Source organism: Rattus norvegicus, chromosome 9, assembly GCF_036323735.1.
Source record: "Rattus norvegicus strain BN/NHsdMcwi chromosome 9, GRCr8, whole genome shotgun sequence".
NCBI lineage: Eukaryota > Metazoa > Chordata > Mammalia > Rodentia > Muridae > Rattus > Rattus norvegicus.
This window is the reverse complement of record NC_086027.1, coordinates 98,875,011-98,888,997: the sequence shown is the minus strand read 5'-3', so window position 1 is coordinate 98,888,997 and position 13,987 is coordinate 98,875,011. Positions and strand designations below refer to the sequence as shown.

Genomic DNA, 13,987 nt, shown 5'->3' with positions numbered 1-13,987 from the left:
ATATAGTTTTGCTCACTTATGAATCAGGAGCATAATTGAATAATTTCACATTACCTAAATTCTCATGGAGGGTCTGGAGAGATGGTGGAATGGCGGACAGCACTCGCTATGTAAGGATGAGGACCTGAATTTGGTTTGAATACCCAGTCCCTACTTAAGAAACTAGGTGTGGGCAAGTGTGCACCTGCAGCCTCAGCTCTGTGTGTGTGTGTGTGTGTGTGTGTGTGTGTGTGTGTGTGTGTAGGTGTGTAGGTGGGGTGGAGGTAGGGGGTGGGGACGTATAGAGACAGGATTGGATTGCTGAAGCTTGGCTGCTGACAGCTGAACTCTAGGTCCAGTGAGAGACCTCTGGAGAGGGGCACAGCAGGAACCGGTGTTCTTCTCTGGTCCTCAAGTGCATGCATGGGCACCCCTCTTCCCAGCATGTATATTTGAAAGGGCTTCAGGTCGGGGAAGCCCTTTAGATTTTCGAGAGATATACTGTAAAGTGCTTTGAAAGGTACAAAGCTCTGTAGAAACCCATGTTCCCACTGGAGAGTTTCCATAGGAGTCCGAGCCAGAAAACCGCCCCCATCCCAGTGTGCGTCCCAGAAGGAGGCCGCCTCTCACAATCAGGGTCATTATATAGAACTCTCGCCCTCTTGCCTTTTGCGCTGGCAAACAGAGCTCTGGTTAGCGGCAAGCCAAGGAGACGACGCTAATTGCTGGGTTTGATATTTGAAAAGAGAGATTATTAAGCGAGGTCTCGGTTCAGAAACTTCAAGAAGAAATGGGAGGGTGTGGTGAGGGTGGAGGGGGGAGATTGCATTTCCTGTTTTTCTTTCTGATGGTGGTGGAAAACCATGGATACCCACGGAGAAATTCCAAAACTCATTCTTTTTCCTGCTAGAGGCCCTGCCCATAAAGGTGATGGGTAGAAGTGGTCAATTCACTATTTCTTTTTATAGCTATGGAAATGAGTTTAAATTTAAATTTAATTTCGTTACTTTATGTGTATGAGTGTTTTGCCTACATTTATGTCTGTGTACCATATATGCCTGGTCTTGGAGGTCTGATGAGGGTGTCAGATCCCCTGGACCTAGGTGGTTGTGAGCTCCCATGTGGGCACTGGGAACTGAACCTGGGTCCTCTGCAAGAGCTACCAGCACCCGCCCTTCCTTCCTTCCTTCCTTCCTTCCTTCCTTCCTTCCTTCCTTCCTTCCTTCCTTCCTCTTTGTTGAGATAGTTTCTCTCTGCCTTTCTTTGGAACTCGCTGATTTGACTAAATTTACTGACCAGTGAGACCCAGGGATCTGCTTTTTCCTTCCTTTTCCATGATGAGATGACTCTACACTGGCTTTTTTAAAAATGTATTTTGGGGACAGACTTCAGGTCCTCTCGCTCAGGCATTAAACATTTTATGGGCTTCAGTGGTTCTCAACCTGTGGGTTGTGACCCCGATGGGGGGGGGAGGCGTCACATATCAGATATTTACATTACAATTCATGACAGTAGCAAAATTACAGGTATGAAATGGCGATGGAATGATTTTACAGTTGGGCTCACCACAGCATGTATTAAAGAGTCGCAGATTAGGAAGGTTGAGAGCCACGGGGCTAAAGCTGTTTTCCTAGCTCTTGAGGTTCTCATCTTTACCACACTTTAGTTTTGCCTCAGTAACCTCTGATTGAAAATTATAATTCCTTCTGGCTCATGGTTGATTTCCTTTTTTTCCCCCTTCCCTTTCTTAGGGTTGGAGTTTGCAGGAGTCCAACTAAATGCTTGTAGGGAAAAGACGGCCTTCATAGGTGACATCAGCTTGCAGAGCAGGCCAGAAGCAACAGAGCCCCAGGTCTGGTTTTCATTTACAGTTTGGGTCCGTCCTACGGCAGGGAGGGGAGAAGAGGGGTCTGGAGGAAGGAAGGAGAAAGAGGAGGAGGAGAAGAAGGCAGGGGAGGAGGGAGAGAGAGGCGGGAGCGAGAGGAGGAGCAGGAGGAAGCCCTGACTGTACCCCTGGACCCTGTCCAGTTTGGAGTCCAGCTTTTCACCAAAAGCTGCTCAGTTCCCCGGGCTCCAGCTTCCAGCAAGGATTGCAACAGGAGGCTGTGCTCTCCGATCCGGGATCTTCCTCTCTTTGGTGGAGGAGGGTTGTAGGAAGAAAGCGAGCGTGAGAGAGAAATATGCATCCTGGTGAATTGTGATTGAGCTTAGAAGCCCAGGGACACACGTCTTCAGGTTTGCTCAGGGTAAGTGTGAGGTTTTGCTTGTTTGTTTCCTTTGTGGCACGAAGGAATCATACTTCAAGCAGAGGTGAGCTAGGGTCTCTTGCCATCACCCTGTCAGTCAGTATTCTGTACATATTTTCGGTTTCTGGAAGAGTCGGCTGCTCTTTCTTTCCTTTGTGGGACCTGGGTTTCTTTAACCTGCTGAAGGTCATGGACTGCTCAGTTGTGTTTAGGTTTGCTGCTGCTGGGAGTGTCCTGTGTGTCCCTGCCTGTGTCGTGTGCACTTCTGACTGTGGCGCTCTCTGCCTGCTGGTTGGTTGAAAGTCGTCTCTCTTTCCCCAGACTGGTTGCCTTGTTTGCAGAGGCATCAGGATGGGAACATAGGGCAACCTGCAGAGTGGATTCCAGAGAGATCTCATCTCTTTGGGTTCTCCAAGGGTCATGGGTAAGGTAGGGGTATACTCATCAGTGTGGAGAGGCTGGTCAGGCAAACTGCCATCTTCTGAGTTTGGAGAGATCCTGGTGCTCGTCTCTGGGCTGGGCTGGAGATACTCAGCTGCGGCCATCAGGGCTGCTTAATCTTTTCAGGAATCTGAAGTCACCCTTGCAAGATCTGTCTTTTGGGAACGCTTAAGGGAACTTCAGGCCTCAAGCGTGCAGAATGCAATACTAGGGCAACTTTCCCACTGGAGAAGGCAAGGCTCAGGACTGGGCTGCCCTGGGTTGTCCAGATGGGAGGCCTGTGCCAAGTTGGGAGGCCCAAGGGCTATTCCCTGGCCATGAGGATGCTGGGTGGGGTTCAGGCCCTCTCTCACTGAGGATGGGAGGGAGTTCACGGATAGTTGCCAGCCCACTTGGGGACCTATTTCAAGCTACTATGGGATGAATGCAAGGGTGGGGTCAACGGGAAGGGTTCATCGCAGGACTGGAGAGAGGCTGAAGGAAAAATGAATTTCACACAAACCCAGGCAAACTTAGGGACTGGTGTGGACTTCAAGAACAAGCTGTTATGAGCACAAGTGGGCACATTACACCCCAGAGGCCATTTCTCTCCCTACCAGAGCTGCCTCCAGATGAAAGCCCCAGAGTCTCAGAGCTTCAAGGGCACTCATAGGACCCGAGCATAGTTCCCAACTCCCCAGAAGGAACACAAGAAACTGAAACTAGGGAAAAGCCTTTAAAACAAAACCATGTTGCTCTTAACAAATCAATATGGGACCAGCTGGTTGCCGTAGCTGCCCCTACTGGGACTTTTGCTTTCTTTGCAGGGTGATTCTGGGCTAGAAGCTTCCAGTGCTGTCATCCTTGGCTTATGGGTGAAGAGGGAGAAGCTCTGAGATGCTGGACTACTCGCCAGGCCCACCTGAGTGGCTGGCTTCCAGCAGCATCCTTTCTCATTGCTGGAGCGCTGGGGCTGATGAGCCAGCAGGAGGGGGCTCTTTAGATCTCCATGTGAGATAGGCTTATAGATTGATTCCCCTCAGAGGAGACGTCCATCTGTTACAGTCCATTCAGAGCCATGGGGCAGTTGGCTCAGGCTTCACAAGGATACACAACTCGTGGGGAATGAAGGGAGGCCCACTTCAGGGAGGAGGGCATGGCGCTGTGATTGGGATTCCAGTGTGGGACTCTTATATCCAGGCCAGCTTGAGGGCATGGAGGGCTCACAGTAATAGCCTAAACTTTGCTTAATTCTACTGAGGGTGAAGGAGTGGGGATGTAGAATTTCTTTGAGAGAGATTTACAATTGGGAACAGTGGTCCAATGTGTCTGTCTCTGTTTGTCTGTCTGTCTGTCTGTCTGTCTGTCTCTGTCTCTGTCTGTCTCTCTGTCTCTCTGTCTCTCTGTCTGTCTCTGTCTCTGTCTCTCTCTCTCTCTCTGTCTGTCTCTCTCTCTCTCTGTCTCTGTAGTGAAAAGCTAACACTGGGTGGGGAAGATGGTCAGGATGGGGACAGAGAAGGTCTCTCCTGGATTTTTCCAGTCTGGGAACTAGAGGGTGTGGCCACAGTACCTTCCTTGGGGGTGACTGAGCTATCCTTTGGCCTAAGAGTGTATCTTAGGTTGGAGGTGGGTACCACACCCCATTCTGGTGGAGACTGTCAGGTCTGGGAGCCTAAGGATGTGTCTGAGACAAGGTGGGCATGGCTCAGAGCAAGAAACATCTGCGCCTCTGCACTTTGTTTTACCCTGCGATAAGCGCACTTTGTGACTTCAGACAGAACAATGTCCCCTATCACCGGCCATAGAGTAGGGAAAATTCCTCCATTCATCCAGCTCCTGGGGCCATGAACTCTGATCTTACTTTGAGTGTGAAACCTACAGACCTCAGTGCTCAAGGCCACCATCTCCTCCTGAGATCACCACCCTCCTTCAGAGTGGGTGGAGGCACTTACCATCCAGGGCTCGTTTTGCTTTCCCGCTCTTTCCAGACGATTGGTGACTTGGAGAAAGCACGGCCCAGACAGAGCTGCTCTCTGGTGCTCTGACACCACCTGCTTTTGTGCAAAATTCCACATCTAGGACTGAAAATTCATCGGCAAGCCGCCAAGTTGTGTTTCGTGAGATGATCTTGCAGGCATACTAACGATGTTAGCAAGAGAAAACTGAAGCTGCTGTCACTTCTTTGTGGAAGGAGCTGCGAGCTGGATGTCCTTTGGGAAAGGGTGGCAGGTGATGTCCAGGGCTGAATGAGGCACTGTGTACCGAGGAGGCTTTTCCTCACTGACTGACCTACAGGCAGGAACTGCACATGGTGTCCTGGCTGTGGCTGTCGGGCAGTAAAAACACACATAAATAGTTGATGACTTGGGAATTGACATTTAAAAATCCTGTTGGTAGCTCAGCCAAACCCAGAAAATGCTTCAAATTTTAAGAATTATTATTATTTTTGATTATTCCGAATCATGCGTGCGCATGCACACGTGTGGGTGTGAGCACGAGTGTAGGTGTTCGAAGTGGCCAGAGGTGTTGGATCCCTCTGGAGCTGGAGTTGCAGGCAGTTGTGAGCAGCCTAAGACAGGTGCTAGGAACTGGACTCAGGTCCTGTGCAAGATCGGTGAGTGCTCTGACCTGCTGAGCCATCTCCCCGGGGCCTGGTTCACGTTCCAACACACGATGTTAGAGTAGATGAGGACATTTCTGCTTCTCTCGGTTCTCCCGCTTATAATTGTATAAAGCTTCTTTATGTTGCTCACAGTCCAACCCCAAGTTGTAATTCTCAATGAACACCAGTGCCATCTAGATCGTGAGGGTGTCTTGTTGGAGAGCCAAGTCCTGGCTTTTAAAAAGAGGGACCCTCTTTAGCAGTGAATCATGTTAGCTTTCAAACTGAAATTCTTCATGCAGCCCAAAGTCTGAGCAGGAGGGCACATAGCTGCTTTTGGGAATGCATTCTGGTCTCTTTTCTCTAGAGGGCAGTGTATCCCTTGGAGTGCTTGGAAAATCCAAGTTCCTGGCGGTTTCCAGGGTGGGGTTTCAGGGCTCATGGGAAGTCAACCAATTTACACCCCAGCTTGTGGGTGGCAGTTAGGGTTGGCCTATAGCTGCTTCAGTCCAGTCTCTGTGATGGGCACACATTTAAAATTCTATTTTTCTTCCTTGCTTGTCTATGAGCATACAGAAAGGAAATTTTGCTTTTATATAACACATTCTCTACTCTTAAATAATTCAGGTCAATAGCATTGGGAAACTTGGAAATTTTAAAGGCGACATATTGCTTATACCTAAGTTACAAGTGCTCCCACAGGGAGTAAAGCACACTCGCATACACACTGTATAATCTCTTATTTGAACACTGAAGAAGTTATTAAAATCCCCTGTTCCAGTAGCCCCTAAAGAGTGCATAACCTTGCCTTTGCTGCTCTCCCCAGTAGAGATACATAATTGAAAGAATTTCACATAAACGTCTCATTTTAAATACTTGTTGATTAAAACACATTGGTGACTCTGACCGAGCCACTAAATTTCATGTCAGAGCACCGCTACCCTCTGTGAGTTGTCCCAAAACACGTACTCAGGTTTGCTTATCAATCAGGCTCCTTCGCTCCCTGGTGCTAAGCTTTAAGATCAGGTTGGTAAAATTCATGCCTTCCGTTTGGCTATTGAGATATTGAAAAGAACATTGCCTTGGTGAACGTTTTCTTCATACTCTTTGGGGACATGGGATGTGTTACTCAGAGAGGTGGAGTGCTGGTGGGTGGCTACAGTGTTAGGAGCAGTAATAAAGCCAGCCCCACCCAATGTTCCGCACCTGCCTGATGGATTCCACTAAGCCTGCACCCAGGACCTGGGCATGGGGGTGGGGCAGGGGTGGCTAAGCCTTAAGAAGTACCATGGGAAGAAAGATAATCTTAAGTTTTCCAGGTTTTCTTTGGAGTAGTGGCAGAGGAGTCACCGTTGTTTAAACAACTCTGGAGGATCTGGGATCTATAGCTCAGTTGGGGAGAGTGGTTCCCTGTGCCACAGAATCTAGAAGTGGTGACATGTGTCTGGGATCACAGCGTTTTGAAGCTGGAGGTAGGGGGATCAGAAATTCAAGACAAGTCTTGGCTAAGGTGTGAGTTTCAGGCCAGGCATGTGAAACTGTCTCAAGGAAACAAAAAATCTGGACGTTCAAAAAATGAGAGTAATGAGACGAACAGAGAACGCCTTGCTAAGCCACTAACCAGAGGTTCACCTTGCAGGGTCTGGCTATGCAGAGCCCAGCGCCACCCTCTCTCCTCCCTATCTTTAGCAATCGGGAAATACTGAGAGCTGTTCGTGAGCTGGGGGTGGCCAGGGAAAGCTTCACTGTACAGAGCCATCTCTGTAGAATCCCCCAGTGTGTTGTGTACCCCCGATTGCCACAGTCCCAGTGTTTGGGAATTGTCTGTTGGAAGGAAGAGCTCATGGGCCACTTTAATTCCAGAATTGACCAGCAGCTGGCGATGACTCAGGTCTCGGGGGGGGGGGGGGGACTATTCCAGGAAACTGGTTTTTCACTTCTGGAATCTTCTCTAGTTGAGTCAGCAGCCAGCACTGGCATCTAGATTCAGCTCAGCTTAAACCCACCTATGGCTGGGATGTGGGATGTCCGTGACCTGCTCGGTCAGACGCAATGGATGCAGATATAACACAGTAGTCCAGGGGTCTCTGCCAGTTCACACAATTCACCGTTTTACTCCTAAATACAAACTCTCGGGGAGGTTACTGGTAGAGACAGTAAGGAGGTAGACAAACTCATACAAGCTCTACTGTCTACTTAAGATGAGTTTTTCCTCTTACACATGAAAGCAAGCGGGAAAACGTAACTTTTCCTTAGGCTGTGAGAAGGCCGTGGCCGCTTGCTTTCATAATTCTGTGGCGGCACACATGGTTTTCGGAGGCTGGCGGAACTCAAGTCCCTTGCCAAGGAAGGGAGAAATGTGGGACGTGCTGTGCACCAGCGCCAACTGCGGCCAATGCGTGGCTTGGACGGAGTGTCTGCTTGTATAATTGCTTGTGAAGCGTTTTGTAGCAGGCTCTCTCCCTGACTGTTAAAACGCAGCCAGTCTCTGCCTAACGGTTATAATTAGCTGGATAAACAGGCACAGCATCTCCTCTTCTCATCTGGCTGCCACACAGTTCATAGAATGCCTTTTATGTTTCATGGTGGCCTCTGGTACTATGACAGATTCAGAGTTTTCTGCTTCACGGTTATTCTCGTGTATTTCAGGAGTGTATTTTAAAGCTCGTTTCTAAATATCTGGACAACTGGTCTGGCGTTTGCTCCTGCTCCCTCTTTAGGAGATAGGGACTCATGTAGCCCAGGATGGCCCCCAACTCACCGTGTAGCTTTCTGGCCTCGAACTCTTAAAATGCATGCCTTTGCCTCCCAAGTGCTGCTTTCAGAGAAAGAAAGGAGCTAGACTCTGAAGGGCTCAGCATGTGTCTGAGAGGCTCCTGGTCTTCTCCACAGAGGTCTTCCTGTTAGAGGTGGCCACACCCTCTCTCAAACGCTTCTTAGTACCTTATGATGGCCGCTGAGCATCTGGGCATTGATCTATGAGGTCCCACCGGGGAGAACCAGCGCCCTCCAGTGCTGGCAGTTGACAAGGAGGGGGTTTGCTTATGCAGGATCATATAGGATCAGAGATACTGAAAGAATCCGTGGTCACAGGAAAGGCGTAGACTCAAATGTTATTGTTGAACATTGTCACAGAACAGAAAGGCAAGACCATAGTTGTCAGACAAATGGAACAAACTCCATTTCTGATGCATTCCTTTGAAGTGTGTGTCCCAAATCATCTACTTTTGAAGGTTTCCGCGAAGCTGTGCCATTAAGTGCTATAGTAAGCCCCAACCTCTTCTCTTAGGCCACCACAGGATCCTTGCAGCTAAGAAGTCTGACTGGGGGTGGGGTGGGGTGAGGAAAAGGTTTCCTTTCATGGCTGGGTGGTGGTTTCCCACCCTGTGGGAGGCAGAGGCAGGCGAATCTCTAAGTATGAGGCCAGCCTGGTCTACAGAGCAAATTCCAGGACAACTAGGGCTACACAGAGAAACCCTGTCTCAAAAAGAAAAAAGAAAAACGAATAAAGAAAAGCAAACAAATGGGTTGGAGATTTAGCTCAGTGGTAGAGCGAAGGCCCTGGGTACGGTCCCCAGCTCCGAAAAAAAAAGTAAACAAACAAACAAACAAACAAACACAAAACAGGCCTCAAAGAAGCCAGGGAAGCAGCTCACTTAGTAGGGTGATAATTCAGCATACACAAAGCCCAAGTTGTACCTACTCTGAGCCACTAGCTTGTACCACAGACACTATGGTGGTGCATGACTGTAATCCGAGGACCCAGGAGTTGAAGAGAAGGTGGTCTTGGAGTTCGAGGCCAACCTGGTCTACAGAGTAAGTCCCAGGACAGCCAGGGTACCACAAAGAAATCTTGTCTCAAAACGCCTAATTTTTTTTTAAAAAAATTAATTAATTGTGTGTGTGTGTGTGACCATTGCCCACAGAGACCAGTAGAGGGCACTGGATCCCTTGGAGCTAGAGTTTCAGGCTCTCCTGAGACCCCCTGGCCAAGAGCAGAACTTGGGGCTTCTGCAAGAATAGCTCATCCTCTTAACCCCTGAGCCCCCTCTGCACTCCCGATTTTGATTCCTAAAAGTCCAGAAATAAGGGTGGTAAAGGCCAGAGTAAGTGAACACCCTAAACTCTACTGTGATCTGACATTTCACCCCACAGCGGGGGAGGTGAGATGGGCAGCTACGTTCTGGCTGTGGCCCCAGTTTACCCAGGACAGGGAGGTGCTAATAGAGGCTTCAGAACTCCATAGGAGTGCTTCCTGGCTTCATAAAGTGGTGCCTGGAGACAAATCAAATGAAAGACTTCCAAATGGGAGCTCTGGATGCATTTAAGTCTTTGTTTCAAAATTATTTCCTCGTGTTCATGTGTGTGTGTGTGTGCCTTTCTTTAAAAAAAAAAGAAGGAAAGATTTCCAGACATGGAAAATGGAAATGCTTTTGAGGATGCTTTAATGAAAACTAATTTCACAAAATTGCAAAATGGCCTGGGAAAGTCTGTGCAGTACACTTATGATTTCAAGTTGAAGATTGTGTAGGGCATCCTTGACAGCAAAAGGAGTCTCCCTGGACTTCAAGTGGGCAGCAACCACGTGGGAAAAGACATCCCAATGTTGTGAAAAAGAGATGGAGAAATGCAGGACTTAGACGTGCTAACCAGGAAGCGGAGGATACAGTTGATAATGGCACTTGGTTTTCTGTTGCCTTGAGGGCACAGAGTCTCTGTCAAAGGACAGCCCACCCCACCCAACGCAAGGGTCCTGGGCAGTCAAGTCTGACTTTTATGTCTTCAAATCGGGAAGAAAAGAACCAGACATTCACCAATACCAAGGATGTTTATTCTTCCCTGCACCAAGAACTCCGGGAGTTTCCCAGAGGTTGGGAAAACTCTGCCTAGCTTGTACCATTTCCTGGATTTCGTTCCTTCCTTGGAGCTAAGGGGTTCCGTCTGGATGCTGGTCCTGTCTTGTTTTATCTGTGTGTGTTTTGCCAGTCACCTTTCCTCGTCCGGTTTTAGCTTCTCGGCTTTAACATGGCGGGAGCAGTGAACTGCATTTCGGGGAAGGAGGTGGGCAATCCTGCCTTGAAGATAGAAACCCAGTGGCTAATTTCTTCTGCTCAGTGGTTACCTCTTTCTCTTCCCAGAGTGATGGGTCTAGCAGTGGGAGAAGAGGGAGTGTGCCTACCTTCGTTCCCCATCATTAGAAAGGGCAATCCTGGCCACTGTCTGGGAGATGATGCTTGATACCTTTAGATTAGTGCAATCTCGGTAAAAGCTCCCTTTCCTGCAAGTGTTTCTTCTGCTCATCTCCATGAGGATGCAGTCCTATGATGTAAGGGGCTCCTACTCCTCAGGTGAATATTTATTAATATTTTCACTTGTTATTAACTCTACTACGTGGTTCATTACATCCTAGGGTCTTGATTTCCTGACAGCAAACCACGGAGGCAATTTCTTTTCAATTTTACACCCGGGGATCCAGCAGTGTGGTCGGTCACTAGTGGGATCTCAATGGTACCTCAACCCAGGGCATCAGCTCTTGCCCTGCTTCTTAGAGGGGAAGGGGCTTCTCCTGTCCTCCCCTCTCCTCAATGCCTGGGTGGAGTCTGGGGGGTAGTTGTGTATATTCTGTCTCTCGGAGCCGTCAGGTACCTAGGGAGCTGCTCTTCTGAGATGAATGCTGGGAAAGTGAACATCTTGGCTAAGTTTACTCATATAACATGGGTGCCATTTCCTTCGAGAAGCCCAATTAGCTGGTGGCTTCAAACGTCTTCACAGAGCCATGGCATCACCGCCTCCAGCTTAGGGAGCACGGAAGGCTAGGAGCGAGCTTTAGGGGTTGCTCCAGTATGACTAACACATGGTAGGATTAGTGTATTCAAAGGAGTCCCCTGTGTGAGGGTCAGGGATCATTAGCAAAACTACTCCATATGACTCACCCACAGTGAGCTCTCTGTCCATGTGGTCTGCAAAGCCATCGTAGCATTTCCTGTCCTCGACGTAGACTCAACAGTGGTCAGACAGTCCTTACCTCAGACCCCACCTTTCCCCTTCCATAGATCCCACAGCTTATTGCCTCATAGCGAGGTGCTAGCATATTCCTGTACCCTAATTCCCCCACAAGATGCTCCTTGAAAGATGAAGCAGTGGCTCAGCTAGTGAAGTCCATGCCTTGCAAGCTTGGGGACTGAGTTGTACCCAAGACCCACATAAAAAGCCCCGTGGCTATGCACACCTGTTGTCTTGGCTCTGAGAGGCAGAGCCGGGATTCCTAAAGGCTTGCTGGTCAGTCTAGCCCAACTGCTGTGTTCAGTGAGAGAGATTTTTGTCTCAAATCCTGAGGTGGAAACCAGTTGAGGAAAACACATAACATTGACCTCTGTCCTCTTCAGGCACCCAGGCAGGTATATGCATATGTGCACACATGCACACACACGCACATATGTACACATACATACACAATGCTACTTAAAGCTTTACGTTTCCTGAATTAATTAAATATTTAAAAATCATTGAACCGGAATACTAGAAGACCTGCATGCACATCTTTTGATTGAAGTCGTGATGCTTAAAACTCTGATGGAATGTGGTGGCAGAAAGTGGCACAGCTGAATTTAGAGTCACAGAAAGAAAGCACCCTGTCCCCGAGGCATAGCTCTTTCAGAGATGTAGTTTGGTGCACAATGGTGGGAGAGTTTTAGAGTTTCCACAGGTTGACCCAGCATTAAAATACAGCTCTAGACTAATTACAAAGCCATGAGGCATTCTGGAGGAACAGACTGTATTCCTTGAGAGGACCCAGAAGGGTGTAGATTCTCCATCAAATGTCCGTCTACACAGCTGAAGCAGAATGAAGACTAGAATGTGTACGGCGTCCTTTTGTGTTGTCCTGAGTGTGCATTATCAGTTAATTTCACACACACACACACACACACACACACACAGAGAGAGAGAGAGAGAGAGAGAGAGAGAGAGAGAGAGAGAGAGAGAGAGAGAGAGAGAGGGAGAGGGAGAGGGAGAGGCAGGCAGGCAGACAGACAGAAGCATTGCTCTTGCTTTAACCTTTTTAATGAAGGAACACTCTAGGATAGTCTAGAAGGATAGAAAGGTCTAGAAGGTTTCCAGAGTGGAACTTGGGGTTGGCAGTGTTCTACAGAGTGAAGGGGTGGAGTTGGGGCAGTGAGTCGGTGAGAGGGTCACCAGCCCATCAGCAGTGGGTTCCATACTTACTGTGAGCAGAGCCCCACCGCTGCCACGCAAGTTACGTTAAGTTCCGGGCACACCGTGGAGCCATAGCACTGAGCACCACAGACTGCGCCTCAGAGTTGTGTGTTTCTGTGTCTAAGGCTGACACGCTGGCCAGGGGTAGTTGCGTGGACTGGTGGTTTTGCAGCAGCTGAGCTCAGTCCCTGAAGGCTTGGAATCTGAGCCACAGGGTGGCTTCTGAGTCCCAGGTGATACTCGCTGTGGATGTTCCTTAGAGATCCAAACCCATGCTGGGTCTGGGAATTGAGTCTTTTGGTTATGGTCTCATCTTTGGGCATGCCTTACCTCAGTCAGTGCTGTGTCCCATTCTTTAAGGCTGGGCTTGGCCTCAGGAAGGTGGACGAGCTTCAGGTATTCTATGCATTTTGCCTCAGAAATACTCTTCTCTCCTAACCCCTGCCCCTCCCATTTTGCCAAGTGTCCTGCCTTCTCCTCACTCCCAGGCAAAGCTTTGTCACCAAATAGTTGGCCGCAGTATCCTCTCCCATCAGTTTTCCAGTGACAATTTTGGGGTCGTGAGAGCGTTTCATCTGGGAAAGTGCACATCTGTGTTTATTGCATGAGAAGCAGCTAGGGTGGACCACAGGACCAGAGCCGAGCCTGTAGGAGGGTCAGGCTCAGATGCACAAACTTTGGCCTTAGCCAGAGTCTGTACCATGCTAAGGTACCAGTTGGGGAAGATGTGACCCTGGAACCAGGTGCACATGCTCACACCAGATTCTTATTTTCATAAAACTTTCCCTCAAATGTCATCATTTCGTTACTACATGCCTCCCTTCCTTCTTTTTCAGGTGTTAGCTACAAGCAGTAATAACTGTGGTGTTATTCGAATACTGGGGCACAGACATATACATTGCTTCCCTCTCACTGCAAAGTCTATGACCCCTCAAAGGTCTCCCATATTCCATATCATTTCTGTCAACTCAGTGACTGATTTTAGGGGTGCATCATTGCCTGTGTTTTTAAAAACCCACCAATGGGGTAGGTGAGATGGCTCAGTGGGTAAAGGTGCTTGCCACCTAGCTTGAAAATCTCAGTTGGAGTTCCAGGACCCTCATGTTGGAAGGAGAGGACCGCCTCCTCCAGTATGTTCACTGACTCCCACATGCATGCTCGTGGCACACCTGTTCCACCCCAACCCTCACCCCCATTAAGTAAGCAAATTAATTAAAAACAGCTGCGATATTTACTGCCTTAATTTTCTAACTTGTTTACTTATTCTGTTGTTGCAGACACATAAATTGCAGCATCTTAATTGTGTTTAGCTATACAATGCAACAGCATTAGCTACATGTACCTTGTACCACAGTTCTCTGGACCTTTTTGACCTTGTAGAAGTTGCTGCAGCCACAGAGCATCAGTACAGCCTTCCCTCCTCTGCATGCCCCATTCATTCAGTTTCTAACTCTGGCTACATTAGATGCCTCCTGTGAAGGAGTCATGCCACTGTTTCTTTTTGTTGCTATTTGTTTCGTTTCAG

The 13,987-nt window shown here is 48.6% G+C and overlaps 1 protein-coding gene across 3 annotated transcripts in view; it reads left to right on the top strand.

The window, feature by feature from the left end:
- Window positions 1-1,937: 1,937 nt before the first annotated feature.
- Window positions 1,938-13,987, top strand: part of Col6a3 (collagen type VI alpha 3 chain) — a 77,890-nt gene continuing 65,840 nt past the window's right edge. Inside the window, exon 1 of one of the 3 annotated variants that reach the window (XM_063267519.1) lies at window positions 1,938-2,225. The gene's annotated coding sequence lies outside the window, so the exon portion shown is untranslated. The remainder of the gene's footprint in view (window positions 2,226-13,987) is intronic. The other 2 variants (XM_063267520.1, NM_001427497.1) reach the window with 2 other exon arrangements.